This window comes from Vanellus vanellus, assembly GCF_965231255.1.
Source record: "Vanellus vanellus genome assembly, chromosome: 17".
NCBI lineage: Eukaryota > Metazoa > Chordata > Aves > Charadriiformes > Charadriidae > Vanellus > Vanellus vanellus.
In genome coordinates this window covers 11,050,076-11,073,072 of record NC_138922.1, presented here as the reverse complement: position 1 = coordinate 11,073,072, position 22,997 = coordinate 11,050,076, and the positions used below count along the sequence as shown (strand labels likewise).

The following is a 22,997-nucleotide window of genomic DNA, read 5'->3' as shown; positions in this document are numbered from 1 at the left end:
TCTTCACCACACTGTGGCAAGACTTCCCATCCTATCTGCTGTGCTGCTTTCCTTATTCTGAGTATGAGGCCTAAAGAGGTGTTACATTAAAGATTGACAGGAGTCTGAGAAACAAACTGTCAAATGCACATTTCAAATTGCAAAAGACCTGCATGTGGTTAACTACAGTTAACCTGTTAACAGTAGGAAAAGCGGGTTGTTTGCAATATGCAAGTCTAGTCAGGCGTACTTTGATTGAAAGTCAAACACTTGTACTGTACTCTGTACTGTAGACAGAGAATGATAGTCTCTTTAGTTGTACGCTAGATTTCTTCTGATATAATGAGAGGTTTAAGGAAGATGCTGATCACTAGCATTGTCTCTGGAAGCAACTCAAAGAAATTGAAGTTGTCCTTGCATTGTTATTGAAAGGTTAGTTTAATTCAGAGAAAGAAGATTTTGTATTTGGGAGGTTCACACAGGTATTGATTTAAAGTCTTTTCTACAGCAATAGGCTGTTACTTTAGTATTTTACATAAAATACCTAAAGCTTCAAGCCTCAGCTTTAAATCAAACCTTACATCCACATGGCAGTTTGGGGAATGGTTATAATTAGTACTAGTCAGGTCAATAATGCCTTTGTCTAAAAGTCCTTCACACCTATCAGGATAAACTAATTTCCTTAAAATACTGCTTTCTCTGGTTGCTCTATGAAAAGGTCAAAGTATATTGGGAGTCAGGAATATTCAACCCAGTCCCAGAGCTGTTGCTTTTTGTTCAGAAAGAACTGAGACAGTGCGAGACTTAAGCAAAACAGGCAATTGTCTAAATCAACAGACTGCCAAGAATGATAAAATGACTGTGGCCCTGCTGCCTACTTTGCCTGTGCTGGAGTCCCAGCAGGCTGGGCTGGCAGCTGATGCTCTTCCTGAGGGAGGGGTCAGGATGTGTCAGATACTAACTTCAGCTGGGTGGGTGGAGGCTCTTTTAGGTGAATGATTTAGTTCCATCACACCTTTCATCCTCCCAAGAGGCAGTAGGGTCAGGAAGTCCAAGCATCTCTGTACTGGTTCTTTGTCTCAGCTCTACCGCTTCCCTCAACATTGGTCCCAGTTCTTGGGGTAGCACAGTTCTGTTCATATTGCTGAGAAGACTAGAGCCAACTCCAATTTCCAGGTTTCCTTACGTTTTTCTAGGGCACTTCTTGTGGAAGACAATGTGTTAGTACATTCTTGCTCTGTCAGTGAACTCCTTTGCTCTGTGTCAGATCCAAAGCTCACAGAAGCTAGTGATAGGCTTTGAACTAATCTTGACGTGCACTGAATTGAACTCATGGTGGCTTATCGAAAGATAACTATTCTTAATTTCTTATCAGGAAAATGGAAATCTAGTGAAAAAAATGCAGAGCCAGCCTTTATGCTGCTAAGCCTGGAAAAATGAATTGGTCACTTGGAAGCAACTGCAGTGGCGAGACAGGAAATTCTAAGAATCCTATTGCAACCAACAATGTACTATGGAAAAATAAATATATCCCAGTGGAAAGAAGCATGAGAAATCCCCATTGCATTCAGAGGTTTGGAACAAACTACTAGAAATCAGTTCTAGCAATCAGGAAATCTGCTCAAATACTTTCCTGCTACTGAGCCTCAGGCTTAACACCTCCGTACTTAGCCAGAATTTCCCACTGAATGCCTTTTCCAGTATGGAGAAAACTCACAGGGTCTAGGGATTCATTATGTTATTCAAAACTCAGGCCTTATAAGTGTATTCGAGCTGCATGCAGTCTGCAGTTGTGCAAATAACCTTTCCCTTCTCCAAGATAAAAACTCTTTGGATCTTTAGGTTTCAAGACATGTTCTATACCAAAGCCTGGACCTGAGAGACATTGATTCCAGAGCCAAATGCTTACAATAGCTTCAGCCAAAAATTAGGCAAAGCCAGAAGGTTTCAGTAAGACTCAAATATGCAGGGAGCTTCCGACCTTGCTTGAACCTAAAATGCAAAGCTGAATTGTGTGCGTGCCCATGTAAGATACGTTCCCAAACTGCCTGCCAAGATTCTCCATTACAAGTTTACTGCTCCAGTAAAAGGCTTGGCAGAATGTGGTATGTGTCTGCAGTTCAGCATCTTCAGTTGATAATCTAGCATCTCAGCTTTCACCAGTGTTGGAGATGGGTTTAAGATAGACTATGAATTGCAACTCTTTAGGCGTGTATTCTCTTCTCTATAACCTCTAGCAACGAGAAAGGGCAGAGGAGGGGGAGATGACAGTGTCTTAAATTCCTGCCATGAATGTATTCTTTTGTTAAAATGTGTTCTTTGAATGTTAGACCCCATCAACTAAAAGCAATAGCAAGAGTTTAAATCCATCAGAAATCCATAAAAACACCTACCTTTATTAGACTTGGGAATCTTTTAGAAATCACCAGCACCAGACCTTCAGCTCTGATTCCTTTCATGAAATATGCAGCTGCTTGTGTGCCCTGCTATGGAAGCTTGATGAATTGTATATGACTAGAATCCAGTCTATCTCATTTCCCTGTTTTTGTTAGTATTTGAAAGCCTCTCTATTCTCTTTCATCATAGTAAAATCAGTGCGTTTCAAGTAAAAAACACTTCATATTCTTAGCAGAATGAAATAAAAAGTTTGTGAAAAGACTGATGTTAACAAAGAATCAGCAAAAGCATTGTATCATTGTGCTTTCATTAGAGGCTACATTTTGGCTTACCTGACTGGTACCTTTTAGAAATCATATAGCCTTCCAGCAGCACTTTCAAAGGACACAAATTATGACATTCTCTTGGTAGAGATAGGATACTTTGTTAGAAAGCCACTCTATTTTGAATCTGGGTGACAGATAACAAGGAGGTGGGATATCTGTTATTGTGACCTAGTAGCTTTGGGGTAGCAAACATCCCGTTGTTTGAAGTTTGGAATTTATACAAAATTTCTCATTTCCTTCTTCCTGTAAGCACAATACATTGTGACAGAGGACTAAACTACAGCTCGTTAATACCTCACTTTATAAACCTCACATATAGTTTTGTCCACTTAAAGCCAAGCTTTGATGTAGCACTGGGTCAGCAGTGCTTTTGTTCACTTCTGTCAGCTTTCAGGACACAAAAATCTTTTATGTGTTTCCCACATAACTTTTTGTTTTGTTTCTTATCAAACTGTCTGAACATATAGGGATCAATCTTGTCAAACATTGAGATAATTTTTATACTGAAATTAAGTTTATGCACTGGTATAAGGTGCTCTAGTCACCTCAGTTTTTAATCTTTTTCCTAGGCTAAAAGTTCTGGGTAGAACTGTCTTGGAGAAAACTCATAGCGTACAGTGCCAGCGACATTTAGGTAGTCTGTGTTTCAGAAATTGCAGCCTGATTGTATACTGTGCTCATGGTGCTGCTTTCAGTGAAGCAGAATCACAATCCTAATGTAATAAAAATGTGAATGGTAGAACCTGGATGAGCTTAACTGCACCACAAATGGATGTAATCATAAAGGAGAGAGAAAAAGAGATTTTAGCGCTGTTATCTGTAAAGTTAGATTCACGTGTGTTCAGTTTCCTCATTACTTCTGCTGGCTGGCAAGTGAGTTTCTAATAGATCTTTATTTATGGTAATCTTACTTTTCATAATATCCTTTATTTAATAATTTCAGAGAACTTTTCAAAATTTACATGTGTTCAGCCTACAGGAGGACTGATTTTATTATATGCTATTTAAAAAAAAAAACTTTGAAAAAACATAGATTCAGAGACATCCCATGTTTATATACTTTCCAAGAAAATACCGTTCGAGATTCAGCACTTACTTTTGTCATGTGTGAAATACCTTAACAGACCATACAAAGGAGCAGTTTTAACCAGACTTGAAGTCCTCTTCTAAAAGAGAAGTTACTTTCCTCATGTCTCTAAACTGTCTTACTTTCAGAGGACAAAGAAATATTTATGGTTTAGTATTTGAAGGTATTCTGTGAAACTTCTGAATAAAATCCACTAAATCAATTTTTTTAAAAAAGAGCCTAAGATCTAATCTTAAAGTTCAGTGATTCTAAATGAATAGAGCCCGCTGGGTCTCAGACTTTCATTGGGAACAAGCATCTTTTTATTAATAAAATTTCAGGTGTCTTCGCAGGATCTTATTTGGCTCTGAAAATTTTATCCTATACCGGATTTCTGCAGTACGTTATTTTCCTGGCAAGGAATTGGAAGAGGAAGTATAATGCTCATGAGAACTTGTCTCTAAAAGGAAGACTCTTTTTGTCCAGTAACAGCTTGTGCTCTCAGTAGAGACTTCTGCTCTAAACCATAATCAGGAAAGCTGTCAAACATGTACGGTTCAACATGATCTTTGAAATGTCTGGTCCCACCCATGTACTTCAATTAAGATAGTGCTTGGATACTTCTTAGGACCAGCACTTGAACCTTAGACGTAGGTAGCAATTTTACATCATTGCAAGGTGAACAAAAAAAGTTAATTTAAACATAAAAGTCAGTTTTCTTGAACATAGAACTGATCACTCTGCAATGTGTCATTTCATAATTTATACATTGTATTTTATTTTGCAGATTCTGTGGAAAACACGCATTCTGTAAGTATTTTATGTAAGCAGTTAAATATAGGGAAATTGGACTGAGGTTATTGTGTCTATTAAGATAGTGTTCAAGTGTCGCTACATTTTAATTGTTTATTTGTTGTTCAAGACCTTTACTGGACAGCTACTGGGCAATCCCTTCATATATATTCTTACTAATCAGGCTCTCAGTACTACATTTATAGAATGGTCAGCTTTAACAGTCCGTTTAACTGACTGCTGTTTAGTAGTGCTGGTACAGGAGGTAGATGACAAATACCAATCTTTCAAGAATTTGTGTTGAATGCCTGCACAGCTTCGGATATGTGCCACAAATATTCATGCTGACAGAGTGACAGAAGGTTGGGGATGGTTGCTGCTTGCTTCAGGTTCCTGATGGACCTGAGGCAATCAAGATTTGCATATGAAAACTTGCTAAGCTGGTTAATATATCACAGGGGACACAGCTGTTGTTCCAGTTCCATCTGTGAAATCTATAGGTTATTTAGTGCCAGTGAATCTCCTCAGGGTGTGTCTGCTCATATGCACCCAGGTATATTCTGTGATTGGAATATCCAGAGAAGTGAGGTCCTTCCTAATATATGAAAGGAAGAGTTAAATTAAGGAGGAATGGCTGATCACCTGAGTTCTGGCAGATGTCACTTCTGCTCACTCACTGTCTGTGACACTTTCCTTCTGGGTTCATTTTCATCCACTGGTATACCAAGTGGGATGACTCTAAGGGCTGGTGGTGAAAACTGAGACCTTGTAAGAAATTTTAAAGGCAAGCAATTTTTTACATCAGCATACATAGATATGTCAGAGTTATGCTGCTCTAACCAAGAAATGAGAATAGTACCATCCATATATGGAGGATCTCAGCTAAACAATTAAGAGTTCTGTGAAGGTTCTGTAGGTGGTGAACAGCTTTATAGGGCTAAGAAGCCAGTGAAAAAATACATGGTTTGTTTGTTTGGGGCTTTTTTTGTTCTTGTTTTTTTTTAAGAATAAATGTCTTGAATGAGCTGTTACTTTGCTCTCAAGAGATCTAAGAGGCGGGGAATATACATTTCAGGAGATGTTAGATAAACATCAGACCAGGCAGCAAGGGTGTTTTTTCTGCCATCCACTTTGTGACTTTGGAACTTGTACTTGAAAAAAAAAAAGAGGGAGAGAAAGACTCATAAATAAGAATCACAATAGCACAGTCTACGTCAGCTTATGGCATCCATTTGAGTTTTGAAAGGCTCCATCAGCACTCACATCCCCATGGGATAAAAACGCAGCCCATTGTATTATTTACAGACATTGGCAGTGTGCTGAAGGTCACAGATTGTGTTACAATAAACAGACATATATTAACAGGCCAGTAGGGTTTATAGTATCATTGTCTCTCTTAGTTTAAAGGCTTGTTTTTATTCTTTGCTCTCAGTTTTCTAAAAATAAATTGAGCTGAACCCTCCTTGGAGAGTCACACAGAAGTTTGTCCCTGTCTGACACAAAAGGAAAAATGGTCAAGAGTGGCTGTGATAGACATCTGGTGTAAGCTCAGGGAGGAGTTTTTATCTTTTTTTTTTTTTTTTTCTCCACACCCTACATCATTTACAATGGACATTGGATGAAAGACTAAAGTTTTATGAAGATTTTTTTGTTTTCTTTTCCTGTGGCCAAGAGTAAAAAAACCTCTCCATGGAAGTATAATGAGCCTGCTTCAGTGAAAATACACTGACTACCTGATGTAAATCACTTTCATCATAATTATTTGGGCTACTAAAGCTTGCTAAACCAGGCAATCAATGATAATGTTAGATTCAAGGGAGAAAAGTGTCAGCTGAGGGCAGTGTTTTCTTTTGTGTTGTCTGTACAAACTCCTGTTAACAGTAGGAGAGTAATAAAACTAGTTACTCTGTAAAACTAATCCTGTTTTCAGAAACACCCCAAAGAAGAGTCAGCTTTATAACACTTGCACATCTTACTTGCATTTTCCTAAAAGTAGCCTTACTTGGTTCACGTTTGTGACATTGTCCCCTCCTTAGATACTGTTCACGTACTTAACATAGTAACTGTTCCTTTTTTTGAATTATTAGTGCTTTAAAGGACATAGCAAAAAAAAAAAAAAAAAAAAGAAATAGATCGCCATCTGCTTCTTAAATGCCCACTTCTATTCCCAATAAAGCCTGTGACAAAAAGCAGCACCATCCCTCTTTTGAACTCTCTAGACAAGTGACCTAAAGTTTGATTGGACAGATAAATTTCTTTATAGATTTTCCATCTCCCCTATTTGCCTCTCAGCACTTTTCAGGCAACATAGATAAGTACAGAAGAGGCAGGGAGCTACTGAGGTGCTTTCTATCATTATTTTCTTGCAACTGTTTTTTTCTGTAGCTCATTTTCACACAATGCTTAACTGTGGTGTACCTCAGAGGTTTGGTCCAAAAGAGGAGTTGTTGATCCTACTCATGAAAAGGAAAATGCTCCTTATAAAGTGATCAAGTGGCTTAAACTTCCTCCCCAGCTGTTCTGCTTCTTTATAGCCAAATTAAGTATTTGGCTCAGAGGTGAAGTTACTTTCAATCTGCTACTCTTAATTTGTGAGTGAAAGGCGGCCTTCAGGCTGTAGGCTGGTCAGCTGGCATCTTAATCACATGAAATGCCAGATGGATTATTTAGCTATGGTGACCTGTCAAAAAACTTGTAGAATTTGACTCTGTTTAGGATGTAATAGGTATTCCAGAAGTGTGGGACAAAGGGCACAACAGCAGAGAGAGAAGTGGTTTGCTAAGAGCTATGTTTTCAGAGACAAGAGGACATGCAGTCTTTTTGGTTTACTAATGATGGTGGGGACTCCACACCAGATCCTGCTGTCCTTTTCACTCTCTAAATTCAAATAACAATATGGATTCCACTCCTCAGATAAACTCTGTTAACTTACTCAGTTCTGCAGTGATCTACCACAAGTCACAGGCAAAACAGTACTGCACTGTGGAAAAGAGGGATGAAGCAAATCATTTTAATGAGTGCTAGCCCTGCTCTTGTACATTTGCCCCTACATAGTTTCTGTCAGAATAAATATAATCCAGCATGGAAATTTAGGAACTTTGCTTCATCTTCACTGAGAGACTATTGCAAAATTGAGCTGAGGGCTTTAGTAAACACTGTGTGCTGACAATAAGTGTTGTGTTACACAGAGGCATTGAAAGTGTTCATATTATGTCAAGAAAGGTGGTGCATTAGAGAAACAATCAGTTAAAGTTTGAATTATTTGAATTGTATAAAGGTTCAATTGTAGTACAGGTTCTGACTGATTTGCTTGAACCTGAATGTCTTGGACTTTTAGGTCATTTAGAAATGAACCCAAAGTTTTAGGTTGGGGGTTGCTTCTCTCTTTCTCCTCTGTTTCAGAAATTTGTATCTTAAATGCCATCCATAGGAAGTATTTGCAAAAGAAATGAATTACTTAGAGAGGAACTGGGAGGAGGTTTCCTTCCTGAAATCAGAGCTGGCAATCTTTCGAAGTTATTTAATGGTCCCAGTTTCTGAAAACATATTGAAGGAAATATCTTAACAATGAGATAGCCACTTCGCCAAATACTAATTGGTATTGTGTCAAATTTACCTCAACAGTACATTCTGACTTCATATCTTCTCCTCCCCTATTACCTCTTAGAAGTGTGTGTTTGTTTGTTTGTTTGATTCTGTCCTAGGGGTACATGAGGACTGGCAGCCTCAGTCAGGACATAGTGTACTTTTGGCTGCCTATTTGTTCAACCTCAGAATGTACCCTCTGAGATAGAAACCTGTACAATTTAAATCTATTCGGAGAAATTTCTGGGGTTTTTTTCAGCTACCTTCTCATCTTACTCAAGTGATCCTAAAAGTATGTTGTAGATTCTCAGTGCTAGAGGAGTTGCTTCACGCTGCCAGCACAACATAGCCGGCTCTGAAGGGGGACCTGGGATGTGTCTAACTGTGCACAGTAACATGGCACAACAGTTTCAGACAGGAAATGAAGATGAAGGATGTGTCCATTTAAAATTGGGGGGGATTTCAGGCAGTCAGGATATGAAAAACAAGGTGATACTCTGAAATAAACATTGAATTATAAACCAGGAATTCCTGCCTCTGACTCATGGGGCAAATCCTTTGGGGGTAAGTCCACAAAAGGAATTAGGCGCCTCAGTGCTGACAGCTGAACTATTAGGTTAGAGGCCACCATGTACTCTTAGCAGATATTTGTTGGAAGAAGACTTGCTTTGGCAACGGGTGTCAGGAAAGACTTGACAGTTGTGAATCCTCAGTGGACAGAATTATTTCTGTCATATATAATGTAAAGACAATGAAGTTTAGGTTCTCTCTTTGTCCTTGCTCATTGCTTGGCATAGAGGACTCCTCTATCTGCACGCTGCCTTTTGTGGTTCTCAGTGCCAGGTTTCTATGTCCCTGCTGTGTACTGAATAGATAACCTATTCAAAGGAGCAGACTCTGGTAGGAACATGGTGTCTAAAAGTTGAACACTGCATTGCTCGCTGTTGAGATACCCAAGTGCTTCTTAGGAAAAGGTTTTCATTCTTGAGGGACTGAAGGTCAGGGCCTAATTGTGGATACTGGGCATCTACTAGTAAATAAGGGATCTGACTTTCAGATTCATTGAGTGCCAGCAGTTCCCATAAGAATCCGACTTTTATCAGTAAAAGCCCAGTTGCAGATATTGGTGAGTAACAGTATTGCAGTCTAGCCTGTAATTGTTAACCTAAATCTCTCGCTGTCTTATTTCCCTTTTTTTCTGATGAAGATAATACTAATATTTCCCCAGGGAACTGTGAGTATTTATTAGCTTACTGTACAGTGCTCTAAGGAATATGTTACTGTATTTAAAGTTTTTGTATTGATCAAAAAGGACAGGAGATGGCAGGGGGACATTTATACTCATACCTTTTTTTTTCTTTTTCGATTTTGTTGCCAACAGAGAATACAAGGGCATCCTGATGCTACTTAGAACATCATCTCAAACATCAGCTGGGAGAAGAAAACAAGCCAAGACGGAAGATGTTGCAAAAGTTTCAAAAGCTCTGCAGCACTTATTTATGAGTTTGCCAGGCTCTTAATTTCAAAGTTTATTTCCTCAGGGGGAACAATAGAGATGTTCCTAAAGCATTTAATGGAAACAATTACAAATAAAAATTCTCATAGGAAAGTGGCTGTAGAAACCACTGACCTAGGTTCCCATCTTTAATTTCTCCTGCTAATGCAATTTTTCCTTTCTAGCCTCCAATTTGTGATGCTCTGAGGAAATAAAAGGGGAAGCTACGGCCGAGGAAGTACATTTCTACAGTGCAGTAACTACTGTGATGCTAGTAGGATGTAGAAATATCTAAGCTTGCTTTAAACTAGCTAACTTGGTTATCAGTAACACTCTACTGTGGCAGCTTAGAGCTCAGCACAGCTTGGCCAGCCATGTATGTTCTTTGACATGATCTTGCAGCTTGTGCTGAACTCCCTGTGCTGCAGCAGCTGGACTGCTACTGGTCTTGGAGCCAGCTAATTTATAGCTCGCTTGGATGCTGCACTGCAATGAGGGCCTAACAGAAGAGCGAGCTCTGGGCTCTGTAAAAACTTGAATAACTGTTCAGAGATTCAGTACTTTCCCAAGTGCTTCTATCAGTAGAGGCACAAATATTCTTTATTCTTTGCTAAATTGCTTTTCCCCTTTAAAAGTTCTGATGCTTGTTGGTTAGTTTGATGTGATGGTTCTTCAAGGAATGATTGCCCATCACAGTTGTTTTGGATGACGCAAAGTATAGGTCTTGAATGGGTGGATATACTACACCCAAGTCAGTGAGTTTGTACCTGAAAATCCTGTTATGTATAATCCTTATTCCTTTGATTTTAGGAGAGATATGAAGTCGTACTTGTCCAGTTTGTCCAGTATGGAACTCCATACCTATCTTTTTTCTCTGTACTATGATAAACCGCTAACATGGATCCAGTTTGGACCTGGATCTAATCTTTGCAGCCCATGTTTATCTCAGTTGTATTAGTTTAAAAAAAGAACACAAAACAAAACAGAAGTAGTACCATCCCCAACCCCTTAACCAGCTGGTCTTTGACACTGCAATTGCTCTCCTTTTCTTACTGCAGATTAAATTACTACAAGATCTGGGCCACAGGTAAGAAGGTTTTCATTTCAATTAGAAAACAGTGAAAGACGGGACATGGATTTGTATATACATATATAGTTACTGCTTTAAGTATTGCATCAAAGACGCAAAACCAGCAAGAAATACAAAAGGGTTTTATATCCTCATTCCAGATGTTTCAATTTTCAATCTCCAGTTACTGGCTAATATCTCTAATTTATTGTTCCCTATGCAAATGTTGTTTGTATCAAAAGCCTTTCACAAATGACTGACTTCACAGCATTCTTCTGTTGACAGTCATTCTAGCATCCCATGAGTGTCCATACAAATGCATTAGTATAAGGAATGTGAAAAGGTATTTTAATAAAGAAAATTCTGAATTGAACTTTGCACTGGATCTTGCATGTTCATACTAGTGACCACTTGCAAATGAATACCTGTAAGTTTTTTTTATTAGTGATGAACCATATAGATACATTGTATACATTTACATATGGAAGATGTCATCTCTGCAACAAGTGATTCCAGGCACTTACATCTGTTGTCATGAGCCAGTTTAGCAGCAGGTAAATGCACTGAATTGGTTTAAGAGTCGAGCATGGCAGTGCTTGCGTTCACATAAGTCTTTTGCTAAATTACAAAGGTAAAAGTTCCTCCAGAAACCTTTCCACAGTCCCTGGCACAGCTCAGGAAAGCACTAGTTTCTGGGAAGTTTCAGAATGTCATCTGGGCATGATGGCACAGTGGTGGGACAATGCATTGATCTGTTTCAGCTTGTCTCTTGGCTGGAATAATCATAAACTATTTTTGATTTAGCCTGTAATAAAAGTTGTTTGCCCTACTGAAACGTATCTGAACTATCCACTTCTTAGAGTGCTGTGCGCTGCTTTGAGCACTTCTGTTTTGTCTTGCAGATATACCAAAACTATTTTAAAGTACGGGACATTAGATCAGCAGACATCTCCAGTGAAGACAAAGTTAATGGGCTCATGAAATAAACAAGCTACACAAGGAGTCCAAATGTCCTGTTATGAGCATGTCTTCTGAATGCCAAACAAGCATCATTATCCCAGTGGAAATATTTGAGAAATAGGACTTGAATCTGTTACTGAAACCGATTAAAGCTCAGATTAGAGCTCAAACAATGTTATTCAAAAACAACCAAAAACCATTTCATATTTCTGCGTTGTCACCAAGTTCAGCTTAGCAAATACAAAATGAGGTGTGTCGCTAAATATTTACTTTTTGAGAAGCCAAAAGGGGTGGAAGATCCTCAGGCCCTTTGTGGCATGTCTCCTGTGACCAGTGCCACCGACAGTGCCGCATCCTGCCTGAACTGAGCATGTTGAGAGAGAGCTTTACCTGCCCCAACTGCCCTGCTTGGTTAACTTTGTAATATTTTTACTGTTGCAGAGCAGAGGCTTTAGGGGTGAGACGCAGAAATGCTTTAAATTATAGACTCTTCTTCCTTGCCACTGTTGATTTTTTTTTTTAATTTCCAGCAAACTAGCAGCTGCTTATTTTCTTGGCTAATGCAAGTATCCTCCTGAGTGCCCTTTCGTGGAAAGGTCAGTGATGATGTGCTGCCTGGTTCCTGCTGGAAACTACCTGACAGGGCCACGGGGCCCGCAGTGTACCTGTCCGGCTGTTGCTCCTTTGGTGTCGCCTGTGCCCGGGGCGAGAGGGACCCCGGCCCGGCGCCGCGCTGAGCCAGCGTCGAGCCGGTGCTGACCCCTGGTGGCAAGCCACCTGCAGGGCGACGGGGGTGGCGACGGGTCCCTCCTGCCTCCGGGATGGTCCCTGAGGTGCGAGAGGCTGCGGGGCTCGGGCGGAGCAGGCAAGGGTGCTGGTGTGCGGGGGAGGGGGGCTGCGGGGCCGGCCCGGGTTTCTGCGACAGGTTCTAATTTTTTTACGTCTACGCGCATAGAGTAAACTGAGCTTTATGACTTTTATTCTTGCAGTCGTGTGATCTCTTCGTCCGGACCTCTGCCACTCTTAAAGAACAGTTTTCAAAACGCGGTGTAAACCTACCAACTGTGACTGCTTTCTCGCGTAGGTTAGTGAGTTGTTTGTAAATGCTGGGGCACTATTTCTGTGCAGAATAAACATCCTGTTCATCAGCGGGTGAATAAACCCCAAAGTTTATTTACTTTTCTGGGGTGTTATGTGCTTGTTCTAACTGTATCTTTGTGAGCTTGGTTCAGTTAAAGTTCTTCATGTTGCAATTCATCACTAAGTTGTCTTGCATCATCAGCCCCCAGCTTTTGAGGGCAGGGGAAGCAATGCTGTCAGACTGGCTGCAGCCGCTCTGGTGTGAGGGAGAGGGCAGGTACAGGCAAAGGAAGATAAGTTTGAGAAAAACAGGTATGAAATGAAAAAAAAACCCACCAATTAAACTTGAAATCAAACTCAAAGTAATAAAGTTATCAGTACGTATTTTAAATGCTAGCACAGTTTGTTATTTTGAATTTCAAGGCCTTTCTGAATAGACTGATGAAAGCAGAATAAACATCACTTTTACTGTAATAAGCAAGTTGTCATGTCTAAAGAATCACAAAGAATGGGGCTTATTGTCTTTGTACTTTGTAATGCTCCACTCCAAATCATAGGTGCTCCCATTAAAAAAAGCTTAGAGAGTCTAGCAATCATGAGAATGCGGCCTGCATGGGAAGCCTCAATTAAATGTCAGCATTTGTATTTATACAGGTAATTTGTTTTCTTACCAGCCACAGACATGCTGAGTGGGAAGGCCGAAAAAAATTCTCACCATTGCAGGAAATAATCACTGTCGTTAAATTTTAAATGTAGTAGCAAAAGAAATCACAGTTTCTTTGGGGAGGAAGGCACCTGCAAAGTCTGATGACAGACAAACAGAATAACAGCATGAAACAGAAATGAAAGATTTAGCACAAATCAGCAAAGGTCTAGGTAGCCACTGCAAAGGCACTCAGAATACACCCTCATCAACCTGGGATCTGCAGTAGCATTGAACTGTGTGTGAAGCCATAATGGTGATTGTTAGAAATGGACCTGACACAGCATCCTGGGTCTGAGCATATTCCTGAGGTTAAGAGGAATTCAGATCCCAAAGGTATCATTTAAGGAGTAATTCCACAAATAAACTATTACTTATGGTAATGATAGAATGTGGTTCTGAAATTAACAGATTAGTGATATATTTTTGTGCAATCTTGAATGTATAAGAGTGCCAGATGAAACCAGGGCATCCTTTTGGTCAATGAAAGTGTGACAATTTTTTCACTGAACAAAACCCAGAAGTGCCCAGTGTGACAGGTCACCATCCTCTGATTACTGCCCTGATTTTTCTGTAGTTGTCTTTTCGTTTTAATGTTTTACTCAGGACATAAAAGGAGATCTTGGAATGAAGGCTTATTACAGAGAAGAAAGAAAGTGAAAGGGAGATGAAAGGAAAGACCGAGGGGAGTGAGCAGGACTGGGGGAGAGAACTTCCCCAGACTGTGGAAGGTTTGGTAAGAAATAACCCATCAGACCAGTCACCGTAACAGCTCTGCTTTTCATGGTGTTGGCGATGCTCTGGGGAACGTGCTGTGGCAGAATTGGTGCTGTGGAGGTGGCTTGTCCTGAACATTCGTGTGTTTACAGTAGTTCTGTGACCACTAGAAGTAGAAAATATGCGCGTTAATAAAAAACACTTTTGCAGGTAACAGTACTGTTGATCCAAAAAGACAATAGGTTCATTTCAATTGCTGCTGTCAGTGTGTTAGTCCTGTACGGGGACATGTAGTCACGATGCGCTAAGGAGCCTGTCTGATATATAGCTGCTCTAACACACAATGATACTGAGTGTGTGTTTTCGAAAGAAAACATCGTATTACACTGTTATTTAGCAGGCATAATCCAAGCCCTGTTCAGTGCCTGCAGAGGAACTGTGACTGCTGAAATAGCCTGTTTCCACAAAGCACTTATCAACATTTGCATAGGGACGGCTTGGCTTAAAATCCTCTGTGCTGGCTTTTTGTTTATTCATTTTTTAACTACACGCAGAGCCAAGTCTCCACTGCAACTGACACAGTTTCACTTTGCAAATCAATGAGACAGTGCTACAAGGGCAGAAAAGTCTCGCCTGTGAACTTCATACTATTCAGACCTGCCAAACTGACAGCCCTGACTGACTGCTGTCTTCGTGGAACTAATCCATGCCAAATGTCTGAACTCTTCTGTGGCTTTCACCACCCACTCAGGCTCTTCCTTAGTGGGACCTTCTGGGGTAGTTCAGGGTCCAAACAGCAGTAAGTTGTGGAAATGTGTCCTCTCCCAAGTGCAATCACACTTTCCAGCCCCAGCTTTCCCTTCGGGGACTCTGCTTTGTTTGGGGATATTAAGTGCTTCCAAGGCAGTGAACATGAGAGCTGCTGGTCTGTCCTCTGGAGTGGAGGGGACAGAGAGGCTGACATCAATGGGACAAAGATAAGGGTTTTTTCTTAAGTGGGCTGAGTCATGGTATTACTGGAAGGGGTAAACTTGGCAACCCTGCTTGCTAATAGGCTGTGAGAGTCTAATGGAAGAAAAATTTGTCAAGTCTATTAAGATGCGGTCAGAGTGTAAGTCAATTAATGAAAATTACAGCCACCCAGGCTATTAAATTAACATGAGATTGTCAATAGGAAATATAGATTGGTTTTGAATAATTTTAAATTATTTAAAACATGGTAATAATGAAAATCTCACAAAATATCCATGATGCAAAACTTAGATTTGATTTTATTACTGTTTGAGTTGTTTTTTACATTTTTTTTGTTTCAACTTTATGATCATTAAAGGAACAGGAGCTTTAAAGAGCAGGATATTCTTGAGTAGGAATGCCAAAAGCTGCAAAAACTGTTACGAGCTAAAAGCTCAGAGGTGGCTGGAGATGAGCTGTGATTCTGCTGTGTGATCCATAGCAGAGGAATGAGGTACAGCCAAGAGTGTCTAAATGCAGTCCTTGCATGCAAAATAGTAGATCAAATTTTCTACCCACTGCTTGTGTCCGTATCACCCAGTCAGGTGATCCGGACTAGATGGCCTGTATTGCTTCAATTACGTTGGCCATTAATGACAATTGCTCCTCACAAGCAAATTGGACCTACTATGCCTGATACTTCTATAACTCTCACCACATGTGGCCACCACCACTTGAGCTGTGGCCTCCAGATAAGAATTTAGCATTTTGTACTGCCCTGGACTCCTGGAAATGCCTGCATACAGACAAAGAGAACAGGAGTGAGCTGCCTCTCCGGCTGCAATTCCCAGACAAATTTGGTGAACAGATCTCAACCCTTAACTCGGAGTATTCCTCAGGGCTAGAAGAACAAATCTAAATGTACTTACAGCATGCGTTTGCACTCTCGAAAAAACTGGTTCCACCTGTGGGTGCTGAGCTTGTAACAGCCTCCAGACAATCTGTCCCCCTTGGCTGGAAGTCAGAGACCTTAAGGGAGCAGAGAGGGGAAATATGCAGACTTAAGAAGAGAGATTCATGTTCCTCCCAGGGACCTCGGGGACTGGTTGATCTCTACAGAAGGATGGTATGTTCAGCATGACTGAAAGTATTAGCTGGCTCAGCCCTGAAACCTCAGAACATTGTGTACGCTGCTTAAATCCAGTTTAGTCATTGCTGGAGGGAGGCAAGGTTGCCCTGTTAGAAAACAACCCTGAAACACACCTGTGCTTTGTCAAACAAGAAACGCTGAAAGGGTTTTCTTTAACTATCTTTATTTCCTTTTCCTTGCTTTTTTTCTTTTTTTTTTTTTTTTCTGAAGCTGATCTTTTCCTGCTGACTTGATTTCTTTCTGACAGTTCCAGTATGAATCACACAATCCTACTTGTCTATCTGTATACCGAATGGGACTGTGGAATGTCCCCTACAAGGAGAAAATGATAACTGATGCTTTTTAATTACAAGTTTCCTGCATTATGGTCTAGTTTCTCACCTTATAATCATTAACAGTATAATAGAGACTTAAGCAAATTGCTGCCTTTTCCTCTTTTGCAGCATATATAGGTCAGATTTTCATGTTTAATGGTTATTATCTCTGATGCTAATTAGTGCACTGACTGGCTGACAAAGGTCACATCTGTGTTTTCTTCATTGCATACAAACATGGATAGGGCTGTGTGCTCACACCAACTGATTCTCCTAATTGCTGTGTCTTCTGGAGTCATTTCCACCAGGGCAAAACCACTAGGCTGACTTGGTAACTGCTTTACACCTACTTTGTACTTATGTCAGTGAAAGACAAGGTTGAGGGCAAAGGGGTGTCAGCAGTCATCACATCCCCAGCACGTCCCCTGTTCTGTACTTAGTAAGTCATAGCAATCACGCTTCATGCATCCTTACTTTTCAAGCTCTGTGGAGCTGCAGTCAAAGGGATGAAGTCGTTGCCTTTCTATGAGGAAATGAATGGAGATTTTATTCCCCATCTTTGACCAAAGCACTTATATGGCTTTAGGCCCAATGCATTGTTTCTAATAGCAGACAAAATTGATCACTCAGGTACTTTGACGCAGCCCTTTTATTTGCAAAGAAAGTACAAAATTCTGTTTCCTTGGACAGGAGAGGAATTGGACAATAGGAGACACTTTCTCTGCGTGCGATTTCAATCATTTCAGCCAGCATTTTATCCAGAAGCACTCCACCAGCTTTTTTTCTCAAGGTCGTTCTTGTAGAGTTTATCTGGTTCTGCCTGGTTTTGAGAGAAGGCTGCTCCTGTCAGACCATAGGAGAACACAGCTGCTCCAAGCACTGCCCTCCTCCCCACATCTTCAAAGCCCAACATTTCAGTCATGAGAAACCTTGAATGCATTATCTTCTCTTCCAGGTTTGTTCTTTTGCCTTCTTTCTTAGGGTGGCTGTTCCTGTTTCAGCTGCCTGCTTCTGTATGAGAGCTTGTTTGTTTCTTATACAAAAGAACATTCAATGAAAGGCAACATTAAACCTGTTTGGGTCATAAGCTTTTGCCTGAACCCTGTGTCTGGATGGCATTAGGGTTAGATACTCAGCATGTGTCTTTGTGCTGATGAAGAGTAAGACCTTTGCACACTTACTGTCAGTGGAGAGGAAGAGGAATATGTGGTGGAATTGGGGCGAGATGAGGTTGTCACTGCTGAAGTGAACTTTTTACTATATGCTCCCCTTGTCACTAGAGAGAAATACCCTGTTGACCAATAAGCAGTATACATTGCTAATACTGGGTTGAATTTCTCAGTGTTCTTTGCCCTACTCATCATATTTAACCTTGGATTTATTTGTATAGACTTGCACAGAAAATCCTGTTTAAGAAAGAAAGCAAGCCTGGACATCATATGTTTTCTTGCAATATTGTCCTGGACAGTTTCCAATCTGTTAATGAATGAACACCGACATCTAAACCATCCCCAGGGGAGGTTCAAGATCCATCTGAGTTCAGTAAGAGGTTCCTAAATAGCTGTAACAAGCCCATACTTCAAAAGAAATACATTTTGCTATTTTTAAAACGTGAGTTTTGGAAGGCTTTGAATATCAAGATTAATTATCTGTCTAAATGCAGTAGAAGGCAGCACTGACTGGTGAATCTTACTCAAATCTGGAAGGTTTTAATATTGCCTGGAATCCGGATTTGATGTTCTAAAAGCTTAAGGTATGATAGTGTTTAGTTTAGTTTTTTTCCCCAGAGCAGACCGTGCATGTACTTACAGATTCCTTAGTATATCTCACTGAATTAACGTGAAAAATACATTATCTATCAGTACTTGAAACTTTGACTCAAGAATTCTGGTGGGATAGATTACCGAGCAATGTTTAGTGGAAAGATTTAATGATACTTTGAACAAGACATGACTCACTCTTGAACAACAGGGACCAGCTCCAATATATGAAAATAAACCAAGGTCATGTGGAGCCAGTTGTTGCTGCACAGCATGATGCTGTTTGCAGCAGGTAGCAATACAAGATGACTGTGGAAGCTGAGCAGCGGGGTCATGGCAGCTGGGCAGGTTTGGAGACTGGATTATGCACCAGGTCACTAAAATTACAAAGTGAAGCTGACTGGAGTATTCTCAGTGCCTCTCATTAGACATCTACCTTGGATGTCTGAGCTAAGAGGCTACTCTGCTCTCTAGTACAGTCAGAGCTGTTCTGAACTGCCTTTTGTAAGTGCCTGTCCCTTGCCATTGCCTATAATAGGTAGCCTAAGGAGCACAGATTCTCTATTTAGAATACCTGAGTGATTTGCACAGTGAGATGCAATTTAATATGTCTCTTTGCTGAGGTTTTCATCCTAAAGTGGTGTACAGTTAATAATGCCAGAGAGAAGGACAATGCAAAGTCTAGAACAAGAATTCAGTTGTGGAGTCACTGAGAACTTTTGGCTTCAGAGGCTGGCTCCAAATCAGTGAGAGAAATGGGCCAGGACAGAGCAGTCACTGGTGTTTGTTTGGTTGTAGGGAGAGAAGAGAAGGATTGAATCTTGGCTGTGATTATTTTGTGTGAATGGACAAGTACTGAATGCTCTGTCAGAGGCAGTTCTTTAACATGGGAAAATATCAGTCCTGTGTTTGCTTTGAAAGCTGTACTCTTGTTTGTTCCGGGGTGTAACCACACCTTTGTGTTCTCTTTGCTTAAGCCCAGTCTCCTCAGCAAAGCTCAGAGTCTGACTTGCCCCATTTAAAAGAAGACCTTGCCCCTGGCCCCTGTTTTATTCCAAAATGCTGGACTGATGCGCATAGACATTTGGGTTTATTCTATGATAGGCAGATATGAGCCACAATGGTGCTACTGCTCAGTTAAATGTTACTAGTTACTGTTGCAGAGATTGCAGTTCCTGACACCTTGGCAAAGTTCATGTAAATAAGGGTTCTAGCAACATTCTGGTTTGAAATTGCCCTGTCTGGATATGCACAACAGCCTAAATGATATCAGCCTTGCGAAAACAATGCATGTTGTTTGCACCTTCAGAATATGGGAAATGCCCTGCTCGGGGTTCCATCTATGCCAGTGCTCCATCTCAGCTGGAGAAACTAAAGTCTCTTTGTTGTTTTATCCCTCTTTAGTAAGAGTTCACTTCATGCTGCAATTTCTGATTCCATTTTACCAGGTATACATTCAGCTCCGGATCAGATGTTAATGCTCTCAGAACAAAGACATCTGAGCAAGATGACATTATTTTTATGATGGTATTGATGTTTTGACCTCATGCCTACATGATCCAGGAACAATTCCCATTAAATCTATTGATGTCAGTCTTTCCTTGAAGGGGACACTCAGGAAACCTTACCTGAATTATCTTCTAAAGTAGATTAGTTAAATTCTATTAAACCCTATGCAAATACTCATATTCAGAATTATGTGGCATTAGTCTGATTTAGTGTACTTCACTCTGAAACTAAAGAAAGCTAAATCATATGAAGGCCACTTTAATTCTGAGTAACAGCATTCAATGCAGGACTCCAGTGTAACTTCAGTAACCACTTTCAAGTCACACTTGTCATTAATTTGGATTAATTTTTCTGACTTTTCCTGTGAAGAAAAGGGACAATTCAATCATCATAGATGACCTGACCATACATTCTGCTTCCTCCCTACCCCCACACCCCAAAACACTATGGACCTCACTCCTCCTGAATATTGGACAGTTGGTTTGGAGTTCTGGATCTGAAGGTTGCTGTTCATTTCCAGTCTACAGTCAGTGCTCTTTTCTCTTTACCAACCATTTATTTTAAGCACATCAGTGTAGAACCTCAGCATCTGTCCAGGCAAGAGAAGAAGGGTACTGCTGGTTGGTGTTGATGTTCCTGTGGTAGAGCTCTGTGTGTGGAAAAGTTGCAGTGCATGTGCCTGGTGTAAATATGTAGCTTCAGCTGTTCTGTATCAGGAGTACTAAATTTACTTGTAGATTTAAAATAGGTGAATGATTTGGCAGCTAAAAGGTCAGGACACTTGCTGTTTATTTTGCGCTTTCCTTTTCCTGATTAATAGAAAATTGTCTGTAGCATCTGATGTTACTGTCAAGGATTTCTGGGGCAATGCCTGTGCAGACAAAATGTAGAATAGTGCCATTGTATCCCCCGTACCTTCCCCCAGCTTTGTATTTTGTCACAGTTGCACTCTGAAGTACTCCAGCACTCAGCTAGCGTATATTCTAACTCACAAAGGTCTCTGTGGAGGGAGGAGTATTGACTTCTCCATCATGTACAGATCAGATTTCAGGCTTTTAGAGTTTTGTGCATTTGCCAGGTACACTGAAATACAGATACCAGCTCTTGCAACCTTCATGTGACTTTGGCAGCATGCACGTGGCTATTCTTCATGGCACATGGACTCATCTCTTCCCCAGGGATGATGGCACCACTGCCATAGGTATGCACCAGCCATTTTCCCTGTCTGGATTCAGTGTCAGGGGTGAGATTAGCCTATGTGAGAAGCATCAAGGTTGAGAGACACCAGTGCAAATACACAGCATGGAAACTGTTTGACCTAGGCTCCATTGCAAAGCACCTTCCCTGGGAACAGGTCTGCCTCTGAGGGTCACCTTGGCAGCAGGGTTCTAGCTCTGCACTCCCTGCTGACCTTGTTTTAGCCTGTTCTGTGAGTCCACTTGACCTCCTGGCAGCCATGACAGCCTATGCTGCTGCCCTTCTGCCACTACATCAGCCCACAGCTGCAGGGAGATAGGTGGAAGTTAGAACCTCCTCTGGCTCTGGAAATGTGTCTTCTCTAAACATGTTCAAGGACTTGATGTGAGGAGTACTACAGAACTGTTCTCCACTGATTCTTGGCAATCTAGAAACCTTTAATAAACATGGGAAAAAAAAAAAAAAAAAAAAGGAAGAGGGGGAAAGAAGAAGATCACAAGGACAAATGAGGGTAAGATCTATCCTCAGCTCAGTTCTAAAAATGAAGCAGCAATACAAAAAAAAACCCCAACACAGAATAATGTGGTTTAGCACAGGAAGCAACAAGAGCTCGAAGCTTCTGCAGGTCCCAGGGGGATTTTAGAAGCAAGGTTGGAGCTGGGCTCAGAGCACTGGCTGGGGAGGCTCTACAAGGAGGGCTGGGGTCAGTGGTGGGTGAGAAGTGATGGTTTGGAGGCCAAGATGGGCAGATTTGCAACTTAGAGAATTTAAGTCCAAATACCCCCTTCCATACACATTCTTTCCATTGGGCAGGGAAAGAATTGGGATGCACTGTGAACACTGTCATTTCAGTGTTTGACAAGCAGAAGACGGGCACACAAGCACTATGGAAGGAGTGTGGCATTCAGGAAGCTCCTACTCTCCTCCGTACCCATAGTCAGAACCAGCTGAAGCCCACTGGGAAGCCTTGGCCTTCTGCGTGCTTGCTGGGTTGCTGTACACATTGAGTGGGCTGGGGGGCTTGTTTGTTTGTTCTGTGCTAAGCCTCTTCCATTGTGTTTAATATTGTACAGATACCAAACAAACAAAATTACAGTAAAGCTGTTCTCACACACAAAACTATGTATGCCAAGATTCACGTATTCAGGCACAGCTGCTGCCTCATTCCTTTTAAAGCTTCTCAGCATAAAATTGTGAGCAGGCCTGTCCTGCAGTTCTTGGGTCTTCCCCAGGAGATCTGACGGCAACAAGAGGTTTGGGAAAACCATGTGGAAACCCAAATCTCACATAATGTTCTTTTCTCACAAAAGTACAAGCTTTAAACTGTCCCAAGCTGTGAAATTCTGATGGGGGCATTACAGAGAAATTAACTGAGCCTCACAGTAGCTCTGGGAAAGAAATATTATTTCTTATTTTCCAGCCTGCTCAAGCACTGCTTTTAAGAGGCATTTAAATGTCTCCCTCACATATTCTAAAAGATTAAAGTAATTTTTTTCAAAAGCAGCTCCTGACTATAGATATCTATTTCTAGGCCCTGCAGGCCTGTTGTTTCTCAGAACAAATGCATATTTATACATAGGATACTGAAATATTAAAAATAAATAAGCATTACTTTATTCTCTTGTCTTTTTGTAGGATGGGTGGAAGATAAATTATCCAACAAAAGGATTTTCTCGTACAGCATTGAACAATTCAAAAATGCAGAGATTCTTCTTTTTTCCCTTCTTCCATCTGACTGGGACTTGCCTTTAGAAGAGGATTCCCAAGAGGCCGTAACACCATGAAGCTCAGAGGCAGGTAACCTGGTCAGACACAGCTCATGCCCAGTTCTTCCCAGTGGGTGGCTCCAGCCTGTGCTCAGCATCCATCGCCCTATGGAAGAAGGCTCTGCTAAGCACGTACCTTCAGGTGCAAAAATACTTCTCTTGAGGTCAGCCCTTTTAGGCG

General features: G+C 40.9%; 1 protein-coding gene across 1 annotated transcript in view; it reads left to right on the top strand.

The window, feature by feature from the left end:
* The window catches only part of TEX2 (testis expressed 2), an 84,909-nt gene that overhangs the window by 3,415 nt on the left and 58,497 nt on the right, over nt 1–22,997 (top strand). The window contains exons 2-6 of the mRNA XM_082491964.1: nt 4,556–4,578; nt 9,527–12,265; nt 12,659–12,753; nt 14,059–14,188; nt 22,686–22,847. The gene's annotated coding sequence lies outside the window, so the exon portion shown is untranslated. The remainder of the gene's footprint in view (nt 1–4,555; nt 4,579–9,526; nt 12,266–12,658; nt 12,754–14,058; nt 14,189–22,685; nt 22,848–22,997) is intronic.